General features: G+C 43.8%; 1 protein-coding gene and 1 long non-coding RNA gene across 3 annotated transcripts in view; one reads left to right on the forward strand and one right to left on the reverse strand.

Annotated features, from left to right (window-relative positions):
• The window catches only part of CRB1 (crumbs cell polarity complex component 1), a 220,518-nt gene that overhangs the window by 117,241 nt on the left and 86,066 nt on the right, over positions 1–17,211 (forward strand). The gene's annotated exons all lie outside the window — the stretch shown is intronic.
• Positions 1–17,211, reverse strand: part of LOC114117258 (uncharacterized) — a 44,779-nt gene that overhangs the window by 19,724 nt on the left and 7,844 nt on the right. For both annotated transcript variants that reach the window (XR_003590992.3, XR_009595884.1), the window contains exon 2: positions 3,036–3,128. This is a non-coding gene — a long non-coding RNA (uncharacterized LOC114117258). The remainder of the gene's footprint in view (positions 1–3,035; positions 3,129–17,211) is intronic.

Below are 17,211 nucleotides of genomic sequence, written 5' to 3' on the forward strand. Positions count from 1 at the left end.
TTCATCCTACTTGCAAGTTAGCTCATAATTTAGCATGTTCCTTCTTCATGAATGCTGAAGAGTAAGAGTTTTGAGTAAGGGGAGAAAGGCACGCACACCAGTCAGCATGGGCAGTGTTCGCACTGTTTTCTCTTGCACTCAGTCCTTGCAGGGTTGGCACACTGTGGGCCCAGGTGAGAATTACACAGATGCAAATAGGGAACACTGAGTTGACAATTCGCTATTTCTATAGCAAGCAGTGTGAAGCCTGTTCTTTGTCCTAGAGGGAGATTTTACATGACTTCATCCTCAGAGTGGCCTCCTGCCATCAAATCCTGAGAAATGGGCTGGGTGAAGGGAATTCAGAGCCTTTCATTCTTGGCTTTCCCAGCAAGGGACTGCAAGGATGCGCAGGGTCCAGGAATCCATCCCATGGTCTGACACTTTCAAGGGTGAGTGCAAAGTTTTGGCTGAATATGCCACTCCACTAGCCAACTTGATTAATCTGGCTGGGGTCAAATCTGATCTAGTTCCCTCATTTAGCATTTGGTTAGGGATATTATCATAGAACTCTGGGAAACAGGATGAGGTCAGTTTGCAGTGTTGACTTCAATTCTGCTCCTCAAGGTCCTAGACTCAACAAACTGGGAATAAATCCTAAGGGCATCAGCAGGCCTTATTTTAGTCAAGATATAGTCCAAAGCCAGTCAAGTGACCCACACAAGGAGTTTAGACTGACCTGCAGATCTCTGATGTTTTTGCAGGAGCAGTAGATGAGTAACACTTGCCCCCAAAGGACAGACATTCTCCCACATACAAATCCATAATATCAAGGACCACAGTTTGCTCCGTTTTGGAATTTGTTGTTAAACTTGATTTAGACCATAGCTACAACGGTTTAGCTAACTGGTACACTGGGGAGCATCACTGAATAGTTTCAGCCTCAACTACTGTATAGGACAGTCCAGAGCTTCTTGGGCATCAGGAGAGGCATGTGAATTTTTGCCATTAAGATCAAAACAAGATTGTAGGGGGGGCCTTCCCTGCTGACTCAGTGGTAAAGACCCTATCCACCAATGCAGGAGACATAGGAGACGCAGATTCGATCCTTGAGTCAAGAAGATTCTCTGGAGGAGAAAATGGAAACCACTCCAGTATTCTTGCCTGGAGAATTCCATGGACAGAGGAGCCTGGTGGGCTACAGTCCGCAAGGTTGCAGAGTCGGCCATGACCAAGCACCTATGCATGCATGCCTTTGTCTATGCAGATACAAGGTTGAGAGGGGGCGGGTTCAGGAACCGCCTTTGGTGGTGTCAGGCATGCAGAATAGTTTAGGACCAGCTGGCCGTGTCCAAGGAGTTTTTCTGTTTCTACAGCATGTAGACAGGGATGATGACCCCAGTAGCAAGTTAAATGGTCAGCTGCATCTGCTGCTGTATTCACCCAACCATAGGATTGTTTGGCCAGCTAGCGGCACTGAGTCCAAGGGACAAGCATAGTGAGCTCCAAGTGCCCACCCCCGAACCTCCTGGGGTCTGAAGTGTTCGGTCCTCAGATGCTGGAGTTGGGGGGGGGGTGAGGTTCGCCCTCCATGGCCCCAAGACTGAAGTGTCTCCCCAGGACCTGTAACACTACCTTGTCTCCGGCCATCTACGTACAACATCTTTCAGGGAGTGGTTCAGTTCAGTTCGTAAGGTTCAATCACTCAGTCATGCCCAGCTCTTTGTGACGCCATGGACTGCAGCACACCAGAATTGGTGATGGACAGGATAATTCTCCGAGCTTCCTCAAACTCAAGTCCATCAAGTCAGTCCATCCAACCATCTCATTCTCAGTCGTCCCCTTCTCCTTCTGTCTTCAATCTTTCCCAGCATCAAAGTCTTTTCCAGTGAGTCAGCTCTTCACATCAGGTGGTGAAAGTATCAGCATCAGTCCTTCCAAAGAATATTTAGGGCTGATTTCCTTGCAGGGAGTGGGGTCATATGTAAATAGGCAAAGGTAATTTTTAAAAATCTGCAGAGGTCCATTATACTCTCCAGTATGGCCCAAGCAGGCTACTACTGTAGGAGGAATTCGTGGGCAATGTTTTCAACCAAGCATCATTGTCATTATGGTCTTGGACAATGGTACTTCAGGAAGAGAATCAGAATTCAGTTTGAGTCCCTTAGCATCTCCTTCAGGGTTGGGGAGCTCCACTCAGAGTGGGTACAAAACAAGCTGGTCATTAGGGGAAAGAAAGAGGCTTCAGGTGCATTAATGGTGAGGGGAGAATCATGAATTTTCAAACTAGGTTTATATAACACCTCACCTCTTTCATCTTGATTATTACCCAAGAGGTATCCTACAAGGAATTAATCTTTTCATGCCCAAACTGCCTTAATAAGGTGTGTGGACCGGGAAGAGGTGATGGAGATAGAGTCAGAAATCATTTGGGGTTGGTTTGCAGTTACACTCCTGGGCATATATCCGAAAAAAAGACAAAAAGTCTAATTTGAAAAGATATGTGCACCCCCAATGTTTATAGCAGCATTGTTCACAATTGCCAAGATATGGAAGCAACCTAAATATCCATCAACACAGATGAATGGCTAAACACACACACACACACACACACACACACACACACACACACACCACCCCCCCAATGGACAAGTACTCAGCTATAAAATAAGAATGAAATGTTGCCATTTGTAGCAACATGGATGGACTTGGAGGGCGTTATGCCAAGTGAAATAAGTCAGAGAAAGGCAAATACTGCATGAATTCACTTATGTGTGGAATCTATAAAATACAGCAAACGAATGAATATGACAAAAAAGAAACAGACTCACAGATACAGAGAACAAAGGAGACAGAAGGGGAAACACAGGGATAGGGGATAAAGAGGTCAAACTATTAGGTATAAAATAAGGTGCAAGGATATATTTACAACACAGGGAATAAAGCCCATGTTTTATAACAACTAAAAAGGGAGTATAACCCTTAAATACTGGGAATCACTATGCTCTATACCTGGGACTTAAATAATGTCAGTGAAACTTTAAAAAAATCTATACCTTCTCTCAATGGTGTAAGCAGCCTTATCAGAGAATGAAGAAGTGTGGAATGCCCATTGTTGACCTTGACTCGCTGTCCCTTGTTGGCTGCCTCTACAAAAAAAAAAAAAAAAAAAAAGCTTCTGTCAGATTGCAGATGTTCTGGAAAGCTGAAAACAAGAGTCAGCTGACCGGACTGGAACAGCCACAGCGTAACCTGAAAATGTCTAAGTGACAAGATGCCAACATCAGTCCCCAAGGAGGGTCGGAGAGCCAGTGGTCAGTTTTGTAGGAGGCAGGGTAGACGCTCCTCTGTGAAGTGTGGTCTCCTGCACTGCAGAACCACTGGGCCTATTTTGGCAGGAGTCAGTCTCTGGCACGCAGTGGTCCTTCCAGCTCACAATCACGTCTTCCACTGGGGTTGAACCAATTGTTTCGTCTGGTATGAGAATGGATCCAGACAGTGCTTACAGTGGCCTGAGTGGTTCAGGCTTGATGAGCATTTTGATTCAGTCTCATTAGACAACGTGGGCCCTTCCCTTGGTTATCTGTGTGATTGGATCAAGCTATCTGATTGGTCGTTGACATTTTTTCCCATGATTGAGGGCTCTAAATAGGAGCATCTATAACTGGCCAGCCTGTGGTCTTGCAGATCATTAAGTGTAGCCCAAGAGGTAGTAATAAAAACAAAATACCTGGTCCTTAGGATATTGATTGTCTCAGGCAAGGAGGACCAGCTCCCACTGAGGCCACTGTGCTGACCAGTCCGTACCTCAGTCAGCCTTCTGCAGCTGCTGGGACTGGATGACCAGTGCTTTCCCAGAAACACCAGCAGGCCCAAGCATCAGAGGATCCTGGTCTCTGTGGGCAGAGGGCCCCGCTGAGTAAGCAGTTAAACTGAATGGGAAATAAAGTGTTTTTCCCCCACAAAGGGATACCTGCCATGTGCATTCGTGTGTGCTAAGTCACTTCAGTCATGTCCGACTCTTTGCGACCCCATGGATTGTAGCCCACCAGGCTCCTCTGTCCACGGGATTCTCCAGGCAAGAATACTGGGGTGGGTAGCCTTTCCCTTCTCCAGAGGATCTTCCCAATGCAAGGATGGAACCCAGTTCTCCCACATTGCAGGCCGATTCTTTACCAGCTGAGCTACCAGGGAAGCCCAAGAACTGACCTGGGTAGCCTGTCCCTTCTCCAGCGGATCTTCCCGACCCAGGAATTGAACCAGAGTCTCCTGCATTGCAGGCAGATTCTTTACCAACTGAGCTATCAGGGAAGCCATGGTGAGTTAGTAAAACCAACAGCCACCAGAAAACCACACAGGCCCCAACTGGGAGGGCAGGTGGGCTGGGCAGGGGCAGGTTTGCTCTTGAGGCAGAGCGGGGAGGGTTGCCAGAAACCTGTTCACCCCCCTGGGTCCTCACCCCAGGGATGTAGTCCAAGTGTCAGAGTTCCTTCCTCCCCTGGCTCTCCTGACGGCTGCTGAGCCCCTGGACCAGGAGGCCTCTTCGTTTCTACCCTCTGAGCTCTGACCTGTCAAAGGGGTCTCACCAGGCAAGAGCAGCTCCACCTCTGGGTGAGGTGGTGACTCGAGGTCCTGTGTGGGTGGGGGCATTTATTCTTCAGGGTGCGGAGGTCATGGGACAGAGGGAGGGAGGTACCCAGGGCCGTGGAGGGAGACAGCAGGTGCTCACCAGCCGGTGTGGTTTCGCATCATTCGATTTCAGTTTCATGTGACGATTTGTGACTCACCCAAACCAACCTATAACATTTGATCTAGCTGAAACCCTGTAATGAATAGCCAGGTCCTCACTGTTGACAGAATCTAGGTCAGCTTCCAGTTCTTCTTGACTCAGAAGCACAGACACGTTGCCTCTTGGCTGGAGCTTGTTGCTCTGTTGCCAGGACGACACCTCTTCCTCTTCCCGCCCAAGAGAGAGCTGGCACCCACCAGGCTGTTTATTTCAATGGTACCCCTGCTGCTCAACTTTAGGAAGGATGGCGTGGGCTGGTGAGTGAGACAGGGAAGCAGGAGACCCACACCATCAGCAGTAAGCTGGCTGATTTTTGTCCTAAAGGGAGATGTCATCTCCTTCTTCAAAGCTGCTTGCTGCAACACCCAGCCCTAAGTATTGGCCCAGGAGAAGAATGCTTGGGTCCTGCATTCTTGGTTTACCCATCAAGAACGTGCAGTGATGCTCAGCCCCCAGGGCAGACTGAGTCTCTGCCGCCGACCTGTTTGCCTGTTACTCGCAACTCACCACTCCCCAGCATCTGCCCACGTTTGGCATACCGCCCCCCCCCCCCATTACAGTGTTCCCACTCGAGGCTCTCCGCCTGTATGTTCCATACAGGTGTTCCTGTATGGTCCTTCTCAATGACTCAGGGACTTGCCTTTAGCAAGTGGACCTGGCTAGTCATTACAGGGTTTCGGATAGATCAAAATGTTATAGGTTGGTTTGGGTGAGTCACAAATCGTCGCATGAAACTGAAATCGAATGATGCGAAGCCACACCAGCTGGTGAGGACCTGCTGTCTCCCTCCACGGCCCTGGGTTCCTCCCTGCCTCTGTCCCATCTAAACCTTACATCACTGATGTCCTGCTGCTGCTGCTGCTAAGTCGCTTCAGTCGTGTCCAACTCTGTGCAGCTCCATAGACGGCAGCCCACCAGGCTCCCCCATCCCTGGGATTCTCCGGGCAAGAACACTGGAGTGGGTTGCCATTTCCTTCCCCACATTGATGTCCCTTCTATTCTAAGTCATCACCAACTTGACTATCCTCCATCTGGGAAAGAAGTGGTCTCCAGAATGCCTAACCCCCTCCAGGTATCCCCCCACTTCTCTATATCAGCCTTCTCCAAAGAGATGTCTACTCTTAATCTACTTTCTCACTACCTGTTAACTCTGTCCAATCAGACTGTTCCTATTGCTTCAGAGGAAACTGACTCATCAACAGTTAACCAGATAACCATTTTGCCAAGTCAAAGCTTAGTTTTTAGTCCTCGTCTTGTTTGAATTCTCGGTACCATTTTATAGCTGCTCCCTTTCATCTTCTGGATGAAATTTCTTTTCTTGACATCTGCCGCCTTTTCTTCCTGCTCACTGCCTTTCTATTGCTAGTCCATCCTCTATTTTCTAATCTCTACGGCTGTCTTTAGATATATTTTTTTCATTCACACTCACTCTCTAGGAAATTTCGCATACTTTCTTGACTTTAAATGTTATATAGATGTATATGTTGTCAACATTTTATCTCTTGCCCAGACTCATAATCTTCCTTTAACTTTTTCACTTAGATAACTAAAATGATTTTTAAAGATAGTATATACCAAATGAAACTTGTTATTTTCCCCTCTTCATAAATTCCAAAATTAAAACAACAAACAAACTAAAGCAATCCCAGCAAGCAGCGAGGAGCCACCAGAATGACACTAACAAAGACACTCTTCCTTCTCCAGCTCAGTGACGTTAATAACATATTCACCCAGTTTGACCGAAAGGTGAAAAGTCATATTTGATTTTTCTCTTCCTTTAATTTCACATCCAGTTCATCTACAAGTTTCATAGGTTTCTCTTTCAAAATGTATCCCAAGCATGACCAAGTCTTATCATCTCTGCTGTTCCTATGCTTCCCCGAGACACTTAACGTGTCTCAGTTTGACCACTGTACCAGTCTTCTAGCTTTTTTGGGTGCTTCTTCCTTGAATCCCTAAATCAGATCCCCCTAAAACTTTTAATGTAAACTGACCATAAAAATCTTCCACTCACACATTTTAGTGATGCCTTGACGCTTTCTACAAGCCCTTACATAACCTGGATTTGGACTTGCTCTGCAGACTTCTTGCTCTTTATTTAGCTACACTGGGTTCTTGATATTGTTTGATTAGGCCAAACTCATTCCTGCTTTGAACTCTCTGCATTTCCTTTACCTTTCCCTGAAAGATCCCAAGTTTTTGCATAGCGCCCCATTTACCTCTTTTAGGTCTTTGTTCAAATGTCACTTCCCCAGAGAGATATTTCTGGACCTCCCTAAATAAGATGCTTCTCTCTCTGTCCCAACACATACATAGGAAAGTGAAAAGTGAAAGTCGCTCAGGCGTGTCCGACTCTGCGACTCCGTAGTCCATGGAATTCTCTAGGCCAGAATACTGGAGAGGGTAGCCTTTCCCTTCCCCAGGGGATCTTCACATGCATATACGCACTCTATTTCCTTACCTTCATTTCTTCATCTTGTTTATTGCTATCTTATTGTAAGCTTGTGTGCACACCCTCTTGTGTTTATGTTTTCCTTTTCCACTCGCAGCCCTGACTAGACTCGTCCACCATGAAAGACACTGAATATCTTGTTGATTACTGGGGCCTGGGACCTAGTACAGTGAGTGTGTGTGTGCACAGTCACTTCAGTCGTGTCCGGCTGTTTGTGACCCTATGGACCGAAGCACACCAGGCTCCTCTGTCCTGGGGCTTCTCCAGGCAAGAACACTGGAGTGGGCTGCCGTTTCCTCCTCCAGGGCATCTTCCCCACCCAGGGATGGAACTTGCATCTCTCGTGTCTCCTGCATCAGCAGGCAGGCTCTCTACCTCTAGCATCACCTGGGAAGTCCACCTAGCCCAGTGCCCACCCCACTGTTGAATATAAAAACGCTGAAACCCCTCGACTGAAGCTTCAGCCAGATCTCAGGACTCGGGCATGTATAGTTTATCAGCCCCACGTCAGGGGAAGTTTTGCCCTTGGCAGCTAAAAGCATTAGTGAATCTTAGGAAGAGTCTTTCATTCTTCTAAGTTAAATATAATTAATTGAAACCCACAATTCTTGTCCCAAATACAGTCTAGGCCAATTTTGATAAGTTAAATGTCCCAGGTCAGTTGACATTTCATAATCTGAAAAATGTGTTCTCTTTATTTTTGATCGATCTTTACTTTTCAGGAGACTCTAACATCTTAACATCCTATCTTTAAGTTCCTCAGTTCCAACTTCTTATCAATAATTTAAAGATTTGCAGATAACAGATACATGTATATGTATAATTGAATCACTTTGCTGTACACCTGAACTAACGCAATATTGCAATTGTTTTTCCCAATTTGAGTTTCCTGATTTATCTTCCTAACTGTGGGGGAGGGGGAAGGGGATAGGGTAAAGCTATGTGTGAGTAGGCCCTTTCTGACACATGAAGCCTTCAATCCTTTCCAAGTATCATACAATCATGCAGATGATAGCCATTGTTTAAAATTTCTTAAACCTATCCAAGCAAAGTTGCCAGCTCTCCACAAAGTCACTTTTTATTTAAATTGGATTCAAACTTTAGATCAAGATCAGCTTATTAATTGAATTTTTCCAGGAAGTTACAATAGCTTTTTAAAAAATCATACCATCTTTTTCTTGAAATATAGTTTATGTACAATATTATGTTGATTTCAGATGTACTACTTAATGATTTGACTTTTGCATACATTATGAAATGACCACCACAATAACTCTGGTAACCATCTCTCCCCCCACAAAGTACTTATTGACCATATTTTTTATGTTGTGTTTCTATCCCTATGACTTATTTATTATGTAACTGGAGAATTGTACCTCTTGGTCCCCTTCACATGTTTTGCCCAGCCCTGAGCCGCCCCCACCTTGCCTTTTGCCAGCCCTGAGCCGCCTCCACCTTGCCTTTTGCCCAGCCCTGAGCCACCCCCACCTTGCCTTTTGCCCAGCCCTGAGCTGCCCCCACCTTGCCTTTTGCCAGCCCTGAGCCACCCCCACCTTGCCTTTTGCCCAGCCCTAAGCCACCCCAACCTTGCCTTTTGCCAGCCCTGAGCCGCCCCCACCTTGCCTTTTGCCCAGCCCTGAGCCACCCCAACCTTGCCTTTTGCCAAGAGCCCTGAGCCGCCCCCGCCTTGCCTTTTGCCCAGCCCTGAACCACCCCAACCTTGCCTTTTGCCAAGAGCCCTGAGCCGCCCCCACCTTGCCTTTTGCCAAGAGCCCTGAGCCTCCCCCGCCTTGCCTTTTGCTTTTGGCAGTCACCCACTTGTTCTCTGTATCTGTAAGTCTGTTTTCCTTTTGTTTTTTAGATTTCACTAATAAATGAGATCATGCAGTATTTGTCTTCTCTAACATATTCGACTTAGCATAATACCCTTTAGATTTATCCATATTGTCACAAATGTCTTAAAGTGCCATTAAAAATGTCATTTTTTACGGCTGAGTAATAGTTCTTTGTGTATTACAAATCTTCTTTATCTGTTTGTCAGTCGATGGACACTGAGGTTGCTTCCATTTCTTGGCTATTGTAAATAGTGCTGCTATGAACATAGGGGTGCATATATCTTTTCAAAGTAGTGTTTTGAGGGACTTTTTGGAAAAGTACCCAGAACTGTTTTTGAGCAACCTCCATACCATAGTGGTTGCAGCAACATCCCAGGAGAATTCCCTTCTCTCCACACCCTCACCAATACTGTTATTTGTTGTCTTTTTGATGATAGCCATTCTGACAGGTTTGGGTGATATCTCAGTTTGGGTTTGATTTGCCTTTCCTTGATGATTAGTGATGTTGAGCATATTTTCTCATGCCTTTAGGCCATCTGTATCTCTTTAGGAAAATGTCCATTCAGGTCTTCCTCCCATTTTTGTTTGTTTATACTTGGGTGTTCAGTGCTGTGAGTTCTTTGTATATTTTGGATATTAATGCCTTGTCATATGTTATTTGTAAACATCTTTTCCCTATCGTAGTTGCCTCTGCATTTAGTTGACGGTTTCTTTGCTGTGAAGTTTTCTATGTAGATGTGGTTCCATTTGTTTATTTGTGCTTTTGCTACCTTTGCTTGAGGAGACACACCGCCAAAAATGCTTTGCAAGGTTGGTAAGGCTGATGTCAAGGACACTCCCAGTGTCTCCTTCCAGTTTTATGGTTCCAGGTCTTACATTTGCGTTTTTAATCCATTTTGAGTTTACTCTTGGGTATGGTATGAGAAAGCGGTCCAGTTTGATCATCTGTTCAGTTTTCCCAACACAATTTATGGAAGAGGTTGTCTTTTCCCGTGGTGTATTCTTGCCTCCTTTGATTAATTTACCATAAACGTGCGTATTTATTTCTAGGCTCTCCGTTCTGCTCCACTGATCGATGTGTCTGTTTCTGTGCCAGAACCGCTCGTTTTGATGACTGCAGCTTTGTCGGGTGGTTTGAAATCAGGGAGCCTGATGCCTCCAGTTCTGTTCTTCTGTCTCAAGAGTGTTCACAGCCGTTTTACTGTGTAGGTTAGCCTGGTTTACTCCCATCTTTCTTCATTCTTAATCTCTCTCTCTCTGTCTTGCTTTTGCTCATCTCTCTCTTTTTCTCTCTTATTTTAATAGTTCTTAATAAATTCACTAAAATTTATATGATGGATCCCCTAATCCAAAACTCTGTCAACCTTTCTTGACAGAAGAGGAGCTAGACTCACTTTTAAGGCCTCTGAGATGAAGTTGTGTAATGAAGTTATTTCAGGCGACTTTTCAGTTCCTCTCATGGTGGTCTGACCCTGACAAGGAAAGTCTGAATGAAGTATTTCATAGATGTCACAGATACTCTGCTGCTATAGCTGTACACACGCACACGCACACGCACACACACACACACACACACACACACACGTATAAATTCTCTTCTTCATGGGTTTTCTTTAGAAGCCACCCTCCCAAAATGATAGTCTGCCTTCTCCTAAAGAACCACACCAGTCCAGATATCGTAATTCCTCTTCCTTTTTTTGTTTTTGCATCCTGTAGACATTTTATCAAAGTATAACATAGATGCAGAAAATGCACGTGTCACACATTTATAGCTTCATAAATTTGTTGTAAAGGGAACATACTCATGTATCCAGAATCCAGGTCAAGTTAATGATTAAATATATGCTACTTTCTTTTGAAGGAGGCAGCTAGAATCAGCATAGGTAGCAACAAAGGCAAAATTCATTTCAATCAAAGGAATGACCTTCAAGCAATTAAAACTCTCTTACAAATGGCACAAGCATCTCAGGAAGAAGAAAGGGTCTACAGGATTGGAATTGCTCCTGGGTAGGAAGGATGAGATCCTTCACTGAGTGGTTGGTTGAACTGGATGACTTCTTTGATTCTTTCCAACTCTAAAAATATATGTAAAAATGAACTAATGATCAGCATCATGGCAGTATCACAAGGCAATTATAAATGTGCACAATGGCATTCCATTTTCTAATAATAAAGATGATATTTAGAATACCCTTTAAAATGACTTTTCAATTTCATAGAATAGTAGGATGGGATTTTTGTTTCCCATATTTATAGAATATTTTATTATACATTAAGAATTATATCCACTGACATCTTGCTAGAGGTTAGAATAAGTTTCAAAATAATGTTTCATTTGATAATTTATATCTAATCCCATTCTTTGGGCTGGTTCTGCTGCATAGTGAAATTCTTTTATGTCCCTTTTTATTGAAACTAACATAATTTTATTTTAACACAAACATGTTGCCTAGATGATGACTGTAAAACTTTTTCTTTCTATAACTCTTCACCCAGTGCTCAGGAATAGAATTAAGATTTCATTTTTATGCACCTTTTCATTATGTAGAACTTTGTTTCTTTAATATTCTTCCACATGTGGCTACTTCATTTTGTGATTTAAATGTTTTTGCGTGTTACTTTGTTTCAGTGATTTAGTAAGTAGGAAGAAAAAGACAAATAAAGATAGAAGCTGTCTAATTTTCTACTTCACACCTGGGTTCTGCAGAGCCTAAGGTAATTAAACTGAAGGCAGCATTCCTTTTGAGTTACCTATTAAACAAATATCCTGGAATATCATCAAAAGTTTTGGCAAAGGAGAATCATCTTTTGGATGGGAGTTTAAACAAAGGCCAGGGCCTCAAATTTATCTATTTCTTTGAATGGGTTTTAACACCATTGACCTGGCCAAACTCCAGTACCATTCATTATCTCTTGCCTGTCTCAATTGCCCTTGAAATGTTAATAAGACCCTATATTTCTTCTCTTAACCCACTTTCCTACGATTTCTTGGGGCAGCCATCCAGCTGTGGTCTTTCAGTTAAGTAGCTAGATTTATCTGGCAGAAAAGGGCATCCTTGTATCTCTTATTCCCCCACAGAAGCAGGAGGAAGCTCAGAGAATTTGTTCCAGTGAAAAGATTTAAACAGCTTAGACAAATCGGTGAGAGAATCCAAGTAAGATAATCCAATTTCTCGTAGTGCACTCATTAGGAAAAATGATAGAAGCAAGCACCCAGCTGCGCACTTAACTTCAACCACAGTTAAATTCTGCAAAGCCCCAAAGGCAAAACGCTACGAGAAATTAAAACACTGGGAAGCTTTGCACCAAGACACCTTCCAGATCATCTGAGGCCGTCTTTGCCTTTGAATTCTCTCAGTTGGCGCTTGGGCACTTTGATCCATGCCGGCTGAACACGTCACCACCACGACAGGCTGTGCAAAGCAGCCCAGCGGGATGGAGGGGTCCAGGAGGCAGCATGCTGTGTGCCTGGCACATCTCGTCTTGCTGAACTGTCCTTGTGGGTGAGAGATTTTAGCATCCAATCATGCCTCCCACAGCAGTAGAAAAAAGCAGAGATTCCTCGGTGCCTCCCTGTTTCCACGGAGGATATATGTCTCTTCTTGATCCCATTATCTCATCTGACAGCCATTCCTGTTCGAATTCCTCCTCTTGGATCCTGACAGATGGTTAATTACTATCAGCTTCATGACTCTTCCTTTAAGCAGTACCTCACCAGCTCCTTCAGGCCACTTCTGTTACACGGGTCCCCCATTCTGGGTTTCCTCTCCCCTTAGCCTGTTCAGGCAGTGGACATTGTGTCATAAGAGAATTTTTCAGTGACTTTAAGGAATATTTTACAATAGAGAAATGAGAGGAAAATGTTGTTGTTGTTGAGTTACTGAGCTGGGTCCAACTCTTTGTGACCCCCCCGTGGACTGTAGTCTGCCAGGCTCCTCCGTCCATGGGATTTCCCAGGCAAGAACACTGGAGTGGGTTGCTGTTTCCTACTCCAGCGGATCTTCCCGACCAGGGATCAGACTTGCACCTCTTGCATTGGTGGGTGGATTCTTTACCACTGAGCCCCCAGGGAAGCCCCGACAGGAGACTAGGTTGTGACACTCCTTGGCTCACTCAGACTGTCTGCTGAATCCCCGTTTACTACATATTTCACAAGCAAATTTAGATCATAGCAAGCATGCTGAGAAGATAAATATATTCTTTCAGATGCACAAAATGATTATTTTCTCCAGGGCCTTGCGGTGATATCTTACAAAATTTTTCTCCGTAGAGAGTTAGGAGATCAGTTTCATTTGTGTACGTGTAACTAAAAGGGCTCCCTCAATAAACATAATTAGTTTGTCCTTTGTAATAAATTCTCTAGCTATAATGTATATAATTGATTTGGTCAAACCACAGATCTATAGAAAATCATTAAAGACACAAGAGGTTATGCTTATAACCTTCAATTTGTCAGATGACAGCATAACTCATTACGGTAGCAATATTGAGCATCGTTAGAACTGTCCACAACCTCTTTACTCTCATGAAAAATTTTGGAAATTTACACCCTGATTGGCAAAATCAAGTACATACCAACCAGTGAGATGCTTGAACTCCTTAAAAGTGTTCTGCACTCTTTAATGTAAGGCAGCTGAATAATTTATGGGCTTCAGGGAGTAAACTCTTCACCATGGATGGGTTTGAGGCTTTCCAAATGGCCTCTCCTCCTTTAGGCTGTAAGAAGTTTGGCTCAGTATGTAATTTTCAAATACATATGACATGCCTGGCTCTGTGCTAGGAAGTTCTTTACCAAGCCGAGTGAAATGAAACTGTGGTGGTGATCGGAAGCGTGGACCGTGGGGTCAGACTTCCTCAGTGTGAAGACAAATTAGTCTAATGTGTCTGTCTAGTTTCTCACTGATGAGTTAATATGTGCAGAATACCTAGAATAGTTCCTGGTGCAGAGAAAGCCCAGTATACATATTTTCTATCATCATGTGTCTCCCTTGAGGACAGTGACAGTGGGACCCACTATTTCCTTTCAAATATCTGGCACTGTGCCTGATGCAGACTTGATAACTGGTGAAGCATGTGATAGACTCTGATTGACGAATGAAGGAAATCAGTGACAATGTCACACTTCTTTTAGTGATATATAGACATTGCAAGAGCTTCCCAGGTGGCGTTAGTGGTAAAAGATCTGCCTCCAATGCAGGAGATATAAATAGAAACGGGTTTGATCCCTGGGTCAGGAAGATCCCCTGGAGGAGGGCATGGCAACCCACTCCAGTATTCTTTCCTGGAGAATCCCGTGGACAGAGGAGCCTGGCAGGCTACAGTCCAAAGAGTCAGACATGACTGAAGTGACTTAGCTTGCATGAAAGACATTGAAAATTAATTAATTCATTTAATAATTTGCTTATTCATTGGCATAAGAAAGCAAATCTCAGAGAAGATGCTACAATAATCATTCTAAGATGGAAAGGCATTTTCCAGAGGACCATCTGTGTTATCAAGCAGCCTGCTTTAAGTGTCAAAGGAACCTGTTTATCAATGATATCCAGCAGAAGCTGCAAAACAAAAAATAGGCCCAAACCAGAACTGTCACTGAATGAACTATCACACAGGTATGTATCTGGATGTACAATAACAGTTATGATCCTGCACTGGACAAGCAGTTACTAAGAGCAGACTCTGTGCCAGCTGCTGTTGCATGCCCTGGAAATACGAAACAGACTATAATCTCGGCCTTTGTGCAAATTACATTCTAGGGAGGGAAGAAGGAAATAAAGGTACACACAGAACTTATTTCAGGTACATTTTGTGGCTACTTTAAGCTTTCTTGACCTCCCAGGCTGCAGTCCTGCAGGAGTCAGATTTAACTTTCATAGCTGGAATAGAAAATTGATGACCTCCCTGAAAAATCTCTCAGGCTAAAGTTATTTGTCCACTCTTTTTGGTGCAGAATTCTGGAGCTGTTTCAGAATCGTTCAAGGACTTGAATGGGCCCCAAGTTACATTCTGAGAATTCTTGGCCCCTACCCCTGTGTTCTTCGCCCTCTCACTTGCTTACCCCTTCCCCCAGCCTCACACCTCCTTGGTTTGTGCAAAGTGGACCTGCTTTCAGTCAACACATAAGATACCTATCTCTCTATGGGTGTCCATATGAACCGCAACTAAAATTGTTGACATTTGGGAAAGGTAAAATAGGGATCATAGTGACGGTTCTTTCCTTGAGCTTTTCTAAGCCTTGTCTCTGAATTGTCAGATAACCACTGACAGATGCATCTGAATCAGCTACCGCCTTCTTTATCTGCTTCTTGCAAACCATTCCAGGACCAGGTGCCTAGGGTCGGCCCTGAGGACCGAGATCGCAGGCACAGAGAAACTCTACTTTTTCAACAGAACTGCTAGTTAAGTTACTCTTTGCTAAATGGTTACATGTCTTTGTCAAATTGTCCCTTATACAAAGACACTTCTAAGAAATTTTAGATTTCGAAGTTGAACCTTCTGTGGGACATTGTGACTTCAGAAAGGGACTTCAGACATCGTGATTTCTCTTTTGTCTCAGCTGCCATGAAGCTCGAGTTCATTTTTTTTCTCTTCTCAAAACTCCTATCTTTGTCATCATTCAAATTTCACAAATGAGGAAATTAAGGCCTAGAGAGGTTCAGTAACTCGTTTTCCAGGGTCACACAGAAGGCACAGGGCACGGAGGACCTGGGCCCAGACCACCAGGCGCCAAGCACTCCCAGGCAGGCTTTGCTCTGCCCTGCAAGGGGAAATGCAAAGTCCCTGGCCTCAGGAGCTTGCCCTGAAAACAGCGCTGCCTCTGCAGATGGTCCCCTGGTGTGAGCAGGCATCTCAGTATAGGACCCTTGCCTTGATCCCAAGTTCAGAGCACATTGTCTTGAGAGGGGAGTTGCATCTTAAATGTATTTTCCACATTCTGTAGGTGTAGCCTTTTCGTGAATTCAGTTAACATTCATGAGTCCCCCAGGCCTCCGGAGCTTCCGTGAAGTCCTCAAAACGGAACAATAAAATGGGCAAATGAGCACAGACGTACCTTACACTGTGGTACTTGCAGCGCATAAATGCGGTTTTACCTAAATTATTCCCCCAAACCATTTCACGCTTAATTGTTTAGCAAAAGCATCTCACGCTTAATTGTTTAGCATTTACAGGTAAGGAGGATGTGAATGACCTCATTTGCATACTGATATTGCTCTTCTGCCCGTGCGCAGTCATCTCTGCCTTGGAGAGGTGTGGGTACCACCTGTCTCAGTCAGTTGTTTTTTCTCTCTGGTAATGATTCTTGGATAGAAAAAAGTAAAAGGAAAGCTAATCTCCTTCATCAAAGGTGGAGAGACTTGTAATAAAATGGGACTTGCTCTGCACTTCAGAGGATCAGCGGAAACCTTTGAAGGATTTTCTATCTGAGGAGTTTGCAGGGAGGGAGGGCTGTAATTTAGTCAGCTAAGCTCATTAATTCAGGTTTCTAAATTGGGAATTTTCCTCTGAAATGTTGCTATTGCAGACCTTCCCCCCCTCCCCATATCACAAATTCTACCCTCTGCGATGAACTGCTGTTGTTAATTTGTTGAATTAGTTGTACAGGTTGTACATGATCAGATGTGTGTTATCATTATTAAAGTTGTCTTAATGATTCCCAAATTGTAATTTAAATGAACAAGTAGTGGAGGATTGCTTTTTCCAAAAAAATGTCTTTTAAAAAATGTAAATAGATAAATGAGGGGTTTTTGGAAACTGCGCTCTGTAATTCTCTTTGATATTCTATCAGAAAAGTATATGCATATAATGTGAGCCATAAAATTATGAAGTAGGAAATAAGTTTTCAGGTTTCTCTTCTTTCTTGAGTCTTTTTTCTCATATCACTCCAACTCTTCAGGGTACCAGTTTGAACAGGTTATTTATAATAGTAATAATAAAAGTATATTAGAATATATTATGCTATAACAATGCATACTCTATATATAATATTAATGTTAATAGAAGGTATTAATATGTTGACAGCAATTTATATGCATTCATTAGTATTAACCATGATGTTATGAAATGAAACAACAGGAAAGTGAAAGTCACATCCAACTCTGTGACCCCATGGACTGCAGCGCATCAGGCTCCTCTGTCCCTGGGATTTCCCAGGCAAGAAT

The sequence above is a fragment of the Ovis aries genome, chromosome 12, assembly GCF_016772045.2.
Source record: "Ovis aries strain OAR_USU_Benz2616 breed Rambouillet chromosome 12, ARS-UI_Ramb_v3.0, whole genome shotgun sequence".
NCBI classification, from domain to species: domain Eukaryota; kingdom Metazoa; phylum Chordata; class Mammalia; order Artiodactyla; family Bovidae; genus Ovis; species Ovis aries.